Raw genomic sequence first — 13,087 nt, forward strand, 5'->3', positions numbered from 1 at the left:
GACCTGCTGAGATATTTAATCAGCATATACACACAGCCCTTCTTTTCCGATGTATTAACAGATGCTCGTGGAAGTTTGACGAAATGCGAATGGGCACTGGCAACATGTGACGTAGTGTTGTGACACTGTGAAGACCAACATCAGCCTGTGGCTTTTAATCAGCTTAAAGCCCAGAGGATTTTGGTCAAGAAAAAGTCAAGTCCAATCATGTCAGATTTATTTAGAAAGCGGTTTTTAAAAAGTCCTTCATCACTCTCTGTAGAGAACAAAAGAAAGAGAAATGTAATAGTTGAAGTCCTTTCTGAAGTGGTCAGCATTTGAGCCAGAGCTGCCACAGTCAAAAATGTGATAATGCTAATTCTAACCAAAGAGCAACAAGTAGAACAACAACACAGTATGAAAATCTAATTACATGTTACGAACAGAACGATCTGGGTTCCTTTCCTGGGTCCTGGGATGGATTTACCATCAGTAAACTAAGACTCACTATAATAAGGTGCCAAGAGGATTTGGGAAACCAATGCTACTTTTAAACTTGAGAATGGAGGACGGTGTGGTGTGAGCTGGCGTGTTAGTGTTCCTACAGCAGCAGGGTGGACCCACTGACCACCAACCACCAGAGTACTGCACAAGGACTTCAGCAACGGTTTGGAACATGTATAATGATCTAAACAGAGACTACTGGAATTAATCTACTGAGGCCCCTTTATGAGAGTGTGGATTTGTTATTGCCTCCACAGCCTTCCTGCACTTTCCGTTGCCTGAGAATATAAGCACCGCATCACAAACCAGATGCCAGCAATGAGTTTGAGCTCCAGTCGTTTTCACCTCATTTACAAACCGGGCACGTGACAGCTTTTTTTCAACGATATTGTTTTCATGGGAGGCTGCGGACAATAAGTCGAGTATATTCATTTGTAATCACTGTTTCCCCTCAAGTCTCATAAACTCACAGCACATAAACTCCTCTCTTGTTTTCACATCTCAATAAGATCATCATGAAATTCCATCAGCTCGCTCGTTTGTCATCATTAGCGTTGATGGAGTTTGCTCTTCTCCTGTCTGCTTATCCTCAACAATAAGTTTGACACAAATAAAAGCTATTTGGTCTGGGAAAGCTCTGCACGCTGTTTACTGTGGCTTTTATTTTGTTGTTTTGACACATAGTATTGGTGAGAGACAGGGGTTACGTAGCCTAGCTCTGTCTGTGGTGCAGCACTGAACTCAGCCTTATAAGTATTCTAGTCTCCATCCATAATCCAGCCTGCGTGAGTGGGGACCAAATGAGGAGCTGAAGTACCATGGGAACATTTCCTGGCAGAGGAGAAGAAGAGGAAGGGCACAGCAAGAAGGAGAAGCAAAAAATCCTATTTCAACAAGTCATTTTGATCACGTTTCCAGTCTTAAAATAAGATCTTTTCTAAAACAAAACACTGAAAACAATTTGCCAGCAGAGTGCACAAAATTCACCTGCACCTTCGAGCTCATCTCAGGTCTCTTTTAAAACAAGGGCCAATGTTTCAAAACACATTGTGTTGATCTTTAGGTGTAAAGATATGTCTTCCTGTGGCTTTTTCCCACTTTTTAAAGATTTTAGAATAACAGATATATTTCTATTCACATCTTTTGTTGCATTTTAAGAAAAACATTTGTCTGCTGCCCTTTACTCGTCATCTGAGTTATTCTTGGGTTGTGTGCAATTCTATTTCACAGAGCTGGGAAAGGGCAAGATACATACATACACACACATACACACATACACACACACACACATACACACACACACACACACACACACACACATACACACACACACACACACACACATATATATACACGGTGTAAGAGAGAGAGAAGCATGCACTACACAGTCCCACCAGTGTGATCCAGTCATGGGAATTAAGAAACAACACTGGGTCCTACTGGGGAAAGGAAGGAAACTACATTACATTGTCCTCTTCTTTGGAAGAGGGTTTATGAAAACCAATGGGGCTTCATACACTGACTCACTGCCTTTTCACTCTTTATTGCTCAAACAATGAAAAGGAAACAAAAAAAAAAAAACACGTATTTAAAATGAGCATATATTACCAGACACTGTTTTGCACTTAATTCAAACAGAGGTGCATTGTGTGATAGGATGAATCTAAAAACAGCCCCTGAGGGGTGGCTTGCATGTGAACTCCGACCTTACTGGCTGTAAACTTAGAATAGCAAGGGGTAACAGGCAGGGTTCCCCGAGCCTGCCCAATCATGCCCATTTCTGTAGCATAATAGCTACTTGTTCTCCGTGGTGAGATAGGTCATCACAGAGTCAGAGCTGAAGCTCTCCCATGGCAGATATTTCACGCCTGTCGGTGGATCTCTCTTTATCTCTCTGCCTCCCTCTCTATTAAAAAGACACGCTTTGGCTCGTTCTGTAGATGTCTTCTTCATAGCTGCTGCTGTGAGGGGCATACAGCTGGACAATTTGGTGGAAGTGTTCATCCCTGCTGAACTATAGTTTGCATCCAGTAAGTGCTTCTTTTTTTAACCATCCTTAATTCATTGCAAATGCACTCATCCACAACATGGCCTTCATACAGAAACATCTCTTCTCTGTTTCCCGTCCGCATCAAAGAAGATGGATAGGAGGAAATCAAGAAAGCATATGTGGCTCACCACAGGAACCATCAGCTAAGCCTTGCCTCACCGAGGGACGGTTCTCCAAGAGAATGAAGTAACTCTGGACTTTTCAGTGACACATTCTCATGGACGTTTCCTGGTCAGGATGTGCCCTTGGCCTCTTGCCCCTGCCTGCCTCCGACTGATCCAGAGCTTTCACACTTCGTGAACCCCTGAGTCTGCCATCCAAACCGAATTCTGAGCTCAAAACACTCTCTAATTGGTCAAAACTGCTTATTTGGCTCGTGTGGCTCGGCCTCCCCGCAAAATGTTCCACCACCGCTCTGCCACAGCAAAGACTGGGAGGATGCAGCGGGCTGTGGGCACAAGAAGGAGGGGCGCGGCTGGCATCACCAAGAGAGAAAAAAAAAAAACAAAAACACAGCCTCAGAAACCAGAGGGTCATACATGGAGCATTCCCAGACGAGCTAAAACAGCAGATAGCCTTGAACAGTTGAGCTCATTAAATCTGAGAGCTTCTCTTAGAAAACTGAGAAGGTTCTTCTCAGAAAACAAGTGTCTCAGTGACAAATTCTATAGCTGAAAAGCAGAGCAGCTATCATACCTACATTTTATTTGCTCGCTCTGACACCGCCTGGCAAGGTTGCACAGAAACCCAACATAACAACACACTGTACTAACCTCCAAGCTGAACAGAATAAATCCAATTCCAGCTCTGAAACAGGACGGGTGTATTACAGGCTAAACCAGATCACGGCACTCAGTGTGTGTTGTGTATTTGGCAGCTGAATCCAGGTAAAAGCAGACTTGTGCGTAGTTGTGAATAATTTATTTTGACTGGTTGAAGTACCAGCTGGGTGAGATTTACCAAACTAGGAAAACGGCAGACAGCGTTAAACATTTGTCACCTGCAAAAAATTTACAAAAATCATTCTCAAGTGCTTGTCTGTGATCGTCTAAACAGTCTCGTTTCAGTATCTTTTGTCAGAAATCTCCACCCATCTGTCTCCATGTACTAATTTACAGTTGCTGTTGACTCATATTTGGGATACAGGGTTTCATTTTTTCACTTACGGAACCACTGACTTATTTACTGACTGAAATACAACAAGCACTTAAGCCAAGTTCTGTTTTGTTTTATTGTTCGTGTCAATTAATTCTCTTTGCTCCGCAAAATATAGATATGAAAACAGGCAGGGTTTCAGTTAAATAGCTACATCTCGTTCCGACTTTATGGACAACTTTTAAAATAGCTACATGACTGTAACACATGAATAGGCAGAAAATGTATAAACTTTATTACTCAACTGTCATGAGGCAATAAAGCTCTCAGTCCCCCAAGTTTTTGGATGGGGTAGCAGAGGGCCTCTGTGCAACTACAGGATTTTTACAACTTGTTTTCGCTGGAATTATTGAGCACAGAACCCTTTCTCTTTCAAATTGTGGAGGTTTGAAACAAACATATTTCTCAGAGACAAGCTTCTATAAAATTATTTCACTCCACACAGGAATATTCGGTACTAATTCAGTCCTGCACTCGGCAAGCATGAAAACATTTGGCATTGATGAAGGAGGGAATGCAAGAGCTCATGGTGACTGAGGTCTTCAGAAAAACAGCTGCTTCAGTTTTTACAGAGGGAGAGGCTGTGCACCTGATGGTGTCCTGCTACAGCCTACTGCCCGACAAAGGCAGAGATCACTGAAGAAACACTGAAGTTGAGAAAAAAAGGGTCCACTGTTTTCAGGCTGGATGACTGTGTACTGAAAATTTGTGATTGTTTCATTTTTGTCTCAAAATTTTCCCCCCCCAAAAATCATTACCATACAACTTACATAACACCTAAAATGTAAAATGAGGTAGCTACCAACAGAACTTTTGGATTTGGATTTAGCTACTATGTTAAGTGTAGTAAGAAACTGAATTACATGTCACTTCATCAAAATTGACATTTTTAACTACTACGTTTAACAGATGGAGGGAAAGCAATAAGTAAGTGCTGCTTCAGCTTAGGTTAGTCATGGCTATCTAACTAGCAAGCTAAAACTTGATGTCTAGCTGTCTTTCTTTAGCTGTCTAAGTGTCTTTCGCTGTGACACAGAGTGCCCAGTGGTTCCCATGGCAAAAACTGTAGGGCCCCTATTGGCCTCCAATGTATATGGATGCTAACTTTGGTTTCAGGGAAAAAATGACATATATTATTCCACTATTTTCTCATAGTTCATACACTGAAGAATCAATCTGTTATTAAAGAAAACAACTGTCAGGCCTATTGATATGAAAATAATTTGGTTGCAGCCTTACAGTTCTCAGATGATAGGATAATACTGCTTTGCCTGAGGTTTTCTGTGTGTTAATTACTTGGCACCCAGAAAAAAAAGATAATCTGATAAAATACAACTTTATAACAAATAAGTTAAATAAAAAATAAGACAATGTACAGTCTTAATACTAGATTTTGAGGCAGGGTCTCTCTCCAAAAGCGGGGCCACAAGACGGAGGGTGAAGGGCCAGTCATAGTTGATATTCTACTTGAATGGTACAAATTTCTCATCGATTTGCCACTAATCAGATTATATAGAAAGACACAGAGTAAACCAGGGACTTTTGGGACACATGGACAGTTGCCCACTTTTCCCAGTCTAACCTTTTTACCACAGCCTGGGCAGCAATATGAAGCCAGAAGGCAGTAACTGCAACTGCGTGCAATGACTGTGGTCTGCCTAGATTTTTAGTTCTGTTTTATAGTTAATAAAAAAACTTAACATGCTGTTTTCATGGATATTGAATTTCTATGGCACAGTAATATTCATATGGTGAAAAAAAAAAAAAGATGCCAAAAAGTCAGATTCCAGTCTTAACTTGATTTTGACCACATAGTCAAACATGAGTGTACTGTGTTCTGGCTTTGTGTGGCAGGATGTTCTTATGGAGAGCAGATTAACCCTGTTAAAGTCAACTCACCCCAAAGGGTTTCTCATGTTCACACATACTGTACTCTCCAGGGAGGTCTTGGAACAAGATGGATGTAACTCGAAGCTCAGTGCCGGAGCCCTCAAACCCCCAAGGCCGGCTAACCTCTTGCTCTGCTGATCTCCACTCTGCTCGGCCCTGATGTGTGTGTTTTCACTCTCCTGCTCTCCCCTGATTTCCTGGGCTTATTGAGTCATGATTGCGCACCAGCGCCCAGTGACAGAGGATGTCAGTTGGCTGTCAGGCATTCAGGAGGCTCCAGCTGAATCAACAGTCTCTGCACAGAGAATGGCTCACTCAAACACACACACACATATGTTCAGCATCTCGGTGTCTTTTGTATTTATACATAAAAGAGAAAAGCTATAAAAATATGGCTACAAAAATAGACAAGAAGATATTTACTAGCTCTTATGGACATCATGGAAACATAACCTGAGGCAGACTATGTGTCGTGAATGACATCAGAAGCTGATGAAAGATCCTGGCTGAGGATACTCCTCTTTCTGGCTGCCTTTATCCTCAGCAGACGGGCCCATACATCTCTGTGACGCACTGCAGGAGTTAAAAATATTAGCTCTTTTTCCTGTTCTCCTTTTTTTTCCTCCTCATTCCATTCCCTTCCCTTTCACTCCCTCCAGTTCATGACACTGGAAGCACGCCAAGCAAAATGTTGACCCTGATTCCCTGGCGTCACTCATGAAGCTGGTTCTGCAGGACCTCAGCTCTGGCCATAACTAGTGTCGAGCTACGATTAGCCGTCGACAGGTAGGATCCTGCCTACCTTAGAGGATCTGCTGATATAACAAGGACAGAATTCACCAGAAGAGAGAAGAAAATGGACAGGAGTCTGTTTCAGGCTTGAGAAAAGCTTTCTCCCATTTTACTTTTTGAAAAAACATCCGCACTGTCTGTCCCAGAGTCTCCAAGGAGACAGTCCGACAGGATTTATCTTCAAAGAGGCTTGACATGTCTAATGTGCCTGCTGGTCAACAGGAGGTCAAGCTATTCTCAGAGACTCCAGTGGAAAAAACTAATTCAGCACTGAAGACACCAAATGAGCGCACTCAGTCTCCTTTCATTCAATGAAATTCACCTCAAAAAACAGTCCAAAAACAGTCCACTCAGTTTTTTACAAGACTATTCACAGAGAAGTACCCTAACACTCTTCATCTGAGGCCTTCTTTTCCCTCCATCTGGTTTGAAATGTGACCAAGCCTCAGCGGATCCTTCATTCGGTAACTGGTCACCACTGCACCCCAAATGCCAGCAGGCCTTTGCACAGACTGCCCTCAGCCTGAAACTGGCTGTGTGACGTCACATCCTGTCATTGTGTTGCTAACGCAGAGCTGAGCAAATGAGGGAGTGGGCCAGCGACATCCCAATCAAGTCTCCTGCTGCCCACAGTTCACCAAGAAAAATAAAAAGTTACAATCAGAGGAAAGCTAAAAGAAGAACAACAGACTTTAGCCCAGACATATGAGTCATAAGAGACAATAGCTAAACAGCAGCCAGTTGCTTCTGTCATGGGTTGGTAAACACTGTGAAAAATGTGTTTTGACTATATGACTTATTGCATCTGTTGAATATCATTACCAAGTCAAACCCAATTTATCCTCGAATGGCGTGAAACACAGAAGAAAATGCATCCCTATGCAAAATACTAAAATAAAAGTGAATGTAAACACCAACTTTGGCCTGCTCTTCACCAACTTCATGAAATTAGGTAATTTAACCGTTGATAAACCTGATTCATTTTGTTTTTTCTCCTGGTTATTTCTCACAGACAAATTATCAAGCTGCTATTTTTCTTTGGGGAAGCCTTTCTGTCAAGAAACGAGGATCTTGTTTCCTTTTCTGGTCTCTAAAATATAGTGTTAGTGAAACCTGTTTCTGGGTTGGTTTTAAAAAAAAAGACCTAATATTTAGTTTTATTACTGCTGAAGCCAGAGTCGCTTCATGTTCACATTCAGTTCCCTTAAGACATCTATGTATTAGAATCATCATAAATTAGTGTCTATGGACTGAATTTATGTATTAAACCTTATAATAAAGTGTGACTGATAAATGATACATTTGCTGATATTAAAATGTTGCAGATATATATCAAATTCATGTAAATCAATCTCTCTCTCTCTCTCTCTCTCTCTTGCTCACTCTCTCTTGCTCACTCTCTCTTCTTTTATAACCACACATGGCCTGGATGTAGTTGTCTGCATGACACAATTATAAAAACTTAATTTATTCATTTATTTGCTTAAAAGATCCTTAGAGTGGCTTGATTTTATTTTTATTTTTTTTAAATAATAACAGTGTCTCAGATGACAGTGTGACAGTGTGAAAGTGTTACTCATAGTGATGAATCTACCGAGAATTATCACCTGATCTGCAGCTCGTTGTTTAGTTGTTTATCTTCAGCCATGGCAGGCAGCTGTTTTCAGTGAAAACGCTCTAAAAGCCCACTGTACACCACCTGCTCGGCAAAGACACAGTTAGCGACTACCTGGTGAACACAATGCTGCATTTAGCATCTAAAGAGCCAAATATTTCCCTCAGGATACCAAATCCAGTTGCTCCGTGACTGCTGGATGTAAGTAAGCAACTGTTTGCTAAATAGTCGTGTTTACAGCTTGTTATTTCTGTTCCCGGGTGGCCAAAAAAATAAAATAAAATCAGTTTCTGATGGTTTAAGAAACCATTTTGACAATGTTTATGTTAAAAAAAAAAATCAACATCAATATAAGCCTTGAAAATCCAGTTTTTGTCTGGCTCTACAGCCTAGCAGTTCTCAACCCTGGAGTCAGGACCCATACAAATGGGTGATTACCATGGCTGGCAATAATTAAATACTTAATTCTAATATACAAAATTATTCTTATTTTTGAACATTTTTCCAATCTTTGCTCTTTTCTTGTGACATGCTGTCTAGTTTTACCACAACAGGCAACGATCTGAGAGGAGAAAATCTCTCTTCAGCTCAAAACTCATATACATGCGTGGAGTGTGACAAGAGGTCACACGAAGACACGGCTTTGCATTAGTGTAAACATCAACTAATTCTGTTTAGGCGTCCTAAAATGTCCCAGCAGTCCTTGAACTCTCTTTGTCTGTGTTCTGACTCACAGGGATAAACAAGTTTGTATTGTATCTCAGGGAAATTGCTGATTCAAATTAATTAGAAAAATGAAGTCCTGCTGCACATCTGACTCATCGCTTATCCACAGTGTTTGAATAAATCAGATCTACAGTGATTTAGAATCTGTCTTGATATGTGTCTGATCTAAATCTCAGACTCCCTCCCTCAGTTGTGCTCACCACCACCACTCCTTGTAAATATATCGGTTATGCTTAAATGTTGTTCAGATATTTGGGACTAATCTAAATGAAAAACTGATAAACACACATGAAGTCTTGTAATACTGGATAGCTCTGGTCTATGGAAGGTAGCAGCTGTCTACTTCAAGCCTGAGTACTTACACCAATCCTTATATTCCACTCAAAACCCCCTAAATTTTTTGTCTTACAGTGAAATTAGGCCAGAACCTTTTTATTTTATTTTATTTTATTTTATTTTATTTTATTTTATCTATTCCTCACCTGTAATGTGTCTCCTCTGTCTCTTATGAGATGACAAATTTAGCTTGATGACCATGTCTCAGCCACACGTATTTTTAGACACCTGTCAGTTTCAAACAAAGCTGTAGTTGATAGTGTTCCAGCTCAGTCTTGTTGGTGTTTTTTATTACCCATGAGGCTCTCTTGCTGAGAGCCAGAGATACTTGTACCCCAGTGGATATTTCTGCAGTTGACAGGGGGTATGTAGATACACCGTGGAGTGCTTTGACTAATTAGAACAGGGGTGGGCAAACTGTTCCACAAAGGGCCGGTGTGGCTGCAGGTTTTTGTTCCAACCAAGCAGCAGCACACCAGACTTGACTCATTTAATCAACTGATCTCAGTCTTCAGACAGCTGATTGGTCAAACTGTGTGCTCTTCATTGGTTGGATCAAAAACTTGCAGCCACACCGGCCCTTTGTGGAACGGTTTGCCCACCCCTGAATTAGAAGCATTAGCATTAGAATTTTGAGTGAACTATAACACCTGAACACTAGGTCTGTGTGTTTCCACAGAAACGGCATAAAAACTAGTGTGTAAGCAAAAGTGTACACAGTTAGCTAAAGTGGATAAATGGTTCAAAATAGAGCTAAAATGAGAAATAAATGGTTACAGAGGTTTGATAAAAGCAATGGAAAAAACATCCAAATTGGTAGTAAGTTAGTCGTAATGCAAACTTGACCAAAATGACCTTAAATGTTGACGGTGTATGAAAAAATATTCTACCTCTCTACACTCTTATATAATTATTAGTGTTAAATAGCATCTGTTTAAATGCAAATCAAATCATGGGTCGATAAAGTAGCCCCCAGACAAAATGGTTAAGGGCCACTGCCTTAAAGTAGACTGCATAACATTTTGGATCAGATCAGCAAAAAAAAAACTGCCTTTACAACATGAAAATCTTTGGTGTTTCTATTATGTAATATTTAAATTTAATTTCTGAAATTCTTTAAGATTACTTTCATGCTGTTTTGTAAAAATCGCTTCTTTCCAATTAAGGCTTTGAAATTGAATGTCGCTTCAAGTACATTTTCTTTTTTTTTTGCAGGGTGGTGGAGATAGCAGCTATGTGTGCCCATCCTCGTTTTACTTGCCGGGTCCAGAGTGGCAGATAAGAGCTCACTAAATAACAAGGAGCAGCCAGCAGGCTAAACTGCCCAGGGATAAGACAACCCTGAGGACTGAGGCCCTCAGCTTCAGTGACAAGTTAATCTAGAGTGGGCTGCTCTTCAGCTGGACTTATTCCTTTCAGTGTGTGTGTGTGTTAGTGTGTCTGCACCAGATGTTTGTGCAGCACACGCACACATTTCACTGCAGGCTTTGACAATAAAATCATAGCTCTCTCAACACCTTTTCATCCCCACTTATAAACACGACACTGACCCTGCTTTTACTGTCCCCCAGACGCCTGCGTTCCCACATTATGAACTGAAGAGGCAGGCAGGTAAAATGATCTGAGAGGGAATATCAAAGGATTTATATTGATCACTAACTTCCTATTATGTGCTTGAGCATAAAGAGAACCAGGCGAAACGTCTGTCTCATCTGAATATGTTCCTGTTGATGTTTACAGCACAGACACCTCAGGTCCACTGAGCCTGACACCTTCTCCTTTGCCCACAGCAACACGATTAATCTAATATATTATGCGAGCGTGTGTCTTCGTGTCTTTTCTGTAACTGCATGTGACACACAACCTCTCCTCCTGTGTACTGTTAAGTCATGCATGTGTAACTGTGTATACATATAATTGTTTGTCTGCTCACCTGTGTGTGTGTGTGTGTGTGGGCCTGCACTGTGTGAGGTTGCGTCTCTGTTTATATCTTCTTGCTCTTAATTAGGGGAAGCAGCGAGCATTGCAGTTCTGGAGGGGATTTTATGGCTATGTAAACATCATACATCATGATTCAGCGAGGTGAGGCGAGCGCAGCCCAGCAGCTGCCAAATCTCACTTAGATTGCTGTCTGGGAGGATACAGTCGAGGGTGACAGAGCCAACGGGGAAGTGATGACTGATTTGTTTCTCCGGGTCAGAACACATGAGGGGGGATGAGATTTAAATGTAAACATGATATTTGTGTCTAGGTATTGCACTTTAAGCACCGCATAGCCAAGCATAGTAAATGAATTCAAATGACTCAGTCACAGTTTAGATCTTAAATGCCTGTTTTTCATAAAGCAACAGCAGAGTAATAGTGTCGCTTGCTGCCGATTCAATAACATCTCTAACTGCCTCTTCACTTTTATTAAGGAAATTACAACTGAAACTCAAATCAATGCCACATTGTCAAAGTAATAATGACACCTAGTGTTAATTACAGCAAACAAAAGACACTGTGTTGTGACTATGTAGCCTCGATTTTACCACCTATTTTATCACTCTGCTTACTTTTTATCTGCTGAAGAGGATAAATATGTTAGAAGTGCTTTTGTCAGTCGTTCCGCTATCTGCCACTGGCACAGACACTAAGAGCTTGAGCTCATGTGTTTGGTGGATGAACAACTCTTTCTTCCTTTTTTTTTTCTTTTTTTTTTAAAAATACTATAGAACACGTGCCACCAAATCTAGTGCTGTGGCACAAGAAGCTGTGCTGCTTTTGTTGTGGATGCTGTAACAAGCTTTAATGATAGCTGTGTTTACAGAAGTAAAAATCTATTCAGTTTACAGCGTATAGTAAACCTTGAGTTTCCACCAACCCTGTACCATCCACTGGGCTATTCAATTCACTGCAGAGAGAGATTTGACCCACTGGCTGCTGCAATACATGATGGATGTGCTGTGCATTATCAGGCAGTGCTGTGCATTTGTTATATATCTGAAGTTTTACATGCTCTTTTTCACTTTGTCATAGAAAGCGATGATCACGGCAAGGACAAGGTTTGCAGTGGGAGCAGCTTTTATATCACAAAATGCTAATTTGTTTTACATTACTGAAAAGGTGAAGATAAGTTTTTTTTTCTTTCTGAGGAAATTTTCTCTTGTTTGCTACAACCAAAGAAAAAAGACAGGATGTCTGTTGGTGGAGTTATTAGCCTCTGCGATAAAAATAACAAAAATAAACAAAAAACTGCTAAAGGAAATTTGTAAGGGAAGGTATGCAGCTGCATAAGACCAGTCCCAGTTTTTATGGTCTCCACACAGCGCACGTTGCCCCGATGCATCATTAAATTCCTGTGTTCTAGCTCCAGAGGGACCCTTTATGCGTGTCTCCGACATTCTCATATGATCAAACTGCTCTGATCACTGTGATCTAAGAGCCCACTCTGACATGTCTCACACCAGTTTTTTGAAAGAGCCTTGAAATGTAAAATTAAAATTCTGCACTGATTATTAAAAACTGAAAACCAAATAAGAAGAAAGCATCACTTTCCAAACAAAACAAAATAAAACAGTAAAAACCTCTATGCAGCAAAATAAACTTAGTGCTAAAATGAAGAAAACTGGTTGGTGGCAAATTAATCCTCAATTTAGGGCCAATAGCTGAAAATGCTCGGTCACCTTTGGTGTTGAACTGTCTGTGTGGAATGGAGAGAATTGATTGGTCAGCAGATCTGAGGGGTCTCGAGGTGGAACAGGGGATGAGCAGTTCAGGGATGTAAACCTGGTTCCAGACCAGGCAGTGATTTAAAAGCAAATAAGAGAATCTTAAAATCAGTTCTGTACAGTACAGTACAGTACAGTACAGGGGAGCCATGTTGTGAGTCAAGTCAAGCCAAGTCAAGTCAATTTTATTATCTAGTACCAAACTGTAACAGAAGTTATCTCAGGGCACTTTTTATATAGAGCAGGTTTAGACTGTACCTCTCTTCCCCCATAAGCAAGCACTTCGTGACAGGCAAGAGGAAATAAAAGCGTGAACTATAGTCTCCAAAT

Source organism: Toxotes jaculatrix, chromosome 11, assembly GCF_017976425.1.
Source record: "Toxotes jaculatrix isolate fToxJac2 chromosome 11, fToxJac2.pri, whole genome shotgun sequence".
Lineage (NCBI taxonomy): Eukaryota > Metazoa > Chordata > Actinopteri > Toxotidae > Toxotes > Toxotes jaculatrix.